Below are 2,520 nucleotides of genomic sequence, written 5' to 3'. Positions count from 1 at the left end.
AATATAGCTATTCTGCTAACGCCCACAGATGGCAACCAACACATAGGCCTGTCATGATAAAACATTTAGAAAGACAATATATTGCTTCAGAGAAAAACTGCGATAAATGATAATATTGAAACCACTTTATGCCTCTGATACAACACGGTATCATTAAAAAGCCTGAGCTGCAACAAATAATAAGCCATATGTTATTTATTCTACCCTATATTGCTCAAACCTTATCGTATTACATAAATGGCTAAACTCTCCATCTTATTGCAAAGAAACTGTAAAGCATTCATATACTGAATGACATGTTGTTATAGTAATTATTGTGACAGGCCTACTAACACATCCCATGGACCTCCTTGCTTCACAACTATAGTTGTCCAATCAAATATAGCATTTAAATAACTTGTTGATATGATTAAGGTATAGGTGTTGTAATGTGGATGTTTAGATTCTTTAAGTGAAAAAATATATAAACTAAAATGAGTTTGTGAGTGCTTACCTCTTCCACTGAAATGGGCAGAATGATCCGGCTGAAAAAAAAGATAAAACAATTTGAGTAAAACGGAAACCCAGCAGCTGACCTTAGGAAAAGGGAAGCATGGGGAGTAGTTATAAAGATACATGAACCCTAAAGAGCAGCTAAGAATATAAAAAAATACAAGGTTATTACATGGGGAAAGATTAAATATAAAATCTAAAAGTTGCTAAAAATAATAACAACTTGACAAGACAAGTAGTTATTGGAGGGATTTGTGGATTCTCTAAAGTCAAGGTAAACTCTGAAAATCTGCTTTGTTTGAGATACTAGTTACATGGTCACATGGTGGTCATGGTCACTTCCTTGGAGTCTACATCTGTTCCCCAATCAAATTAGCACTACGGATAGTGACCATTATCCTTAACTTTGAATTTGAACACAAGTAAAGGTGCGCAGTGCAAATTTTTCCTGCGTGTTGCAATAGAGATTTAAATAAATGCTTTGCTTGAAATGTGTATGGCATTAAGCTTATCTTGTTTACTCAATTATACATGTTTTCACTGCTACAGAAAATGCATTTTTACTCTAAGCAAGCTTGCCTCTCCACAGTTCCAATCTGTAACTTGGCCTGGTTGTCTTTATGCCGAAGTTGAATGTCATACTGCGGAACATTCAAGACAACAACAACAACAATAACAACATCTCCATGACAATGAACAAAAAACAAAATTGAAAAATGAACAAAATTTTAAATGGCTTTAGTTAGGCCTGTCATGATAATTACTATATCATCCTACTGTTCAACATATGTTAGCTGGAACAATATTTTATGGGGAGCAATATTTATTGTGGGTGCTTTGTCATTATATAAACACAAGGTGGCACTGAAAACAGTAGTAAGTAGAGAGGATTCAACTTTCAACCAAAAGAACTTTAACACCTTTATCTAGAGCTTTGTTTAGTGGATATGTTAAACAACTTTCAGTACTCTATTTGAAAAGTCTGACTGCTGTTGGGTAAAACTGACACACATTTTAACCCACAGCAAACACAGCAGACATAAGAAATATAAAGTATAAACCATCACTATAGTTACTGGCTTCAGGTTACAGCAGGACTTCTAAACAATGCAATATCATGACCGCTATGACTTCAATGTCTGGTAGCAAATATTTACCAACCCTATTAAACAAATTAAAACCACTTAAGGAAAATCTAGATTATGTAATTGTTTAAGTAGTTAAATGTAACACAGTAGATGTGTAGCCTGCATTTTAAACTATTATCTTACTTTTACAATAAATTGGGGGAGCCCTGTGTATTGCTTGAATTACTAGTATATTAAATTTGTACTGCAGAGTGTGTGTAGTCTGGAGACGGTATTAAACGTGTGTGTGTGTGTGGCCCTTTTGTGTGACATTTACAATAGCCAATTAATCGCCACCTGTCACATAGTGTAGCCAGACCTAAATATTTCATTAGAACAGAGTGGAAGAAGAGACTGCTGGGCAACAACTTCTATATAGACTTAGCTAATCCAACTGTGCCGGCTTAATTGGGACTCACATAGTAGCTACAGCTAACCTATAGAAAGCCAATGATAACATCTAAATTTGATTAAAAGTGAATTATGGTCTTAACTGCAGAACCAGTGGGCTAAGCGTGGCTCTGCACTTTGGCCCCTGGTCATGTGACACTGATGCTGGTGAGCAGTGATGTTCATATGACAGCAAACTAGTAAAAAATAAACTTTTGTGTAGGAAAAAAAGGAAATCTAATACAGAACATATCCTGCTGTACAAACAACATTATAGTGCACTGCAACTATGTGTATTTAATTATGAATGAAATCTATACAGCTCAATTTGTTTAGTTTGAAAAAAAGTCTACCTAGGATAGTCTGATTTCCATTGCAGTCTTCATGAGAACTTCAAATCTCCTTAACAATGTTTAGGATTATTAAACTTATAACTAAGCCAACATTTTGCTTGCAGTGTTTTAATAGGCAAATAGCATATGCCTTCTTAGTCCTATTTTGTATTTTAAAT

This window comes from Periophthalmus magnuspinnatus, chromosome 13, assembly GCF_009829125.3.
Source record: "Periophthalmus magnuspinnatus isolate fPerMag1 chromosome 13, fPerMag1.2.pri, whole genome shotgun sequence".
NCBI lineage: Eukaryota > Metazoa > Chordata > Actinopteri > Gobiiformes > Gobiidae > Periophthalmus > Periophthalmus magnuspinnatus.
This window is presented reverse-complemented; position numbering follows the sequence as displayed.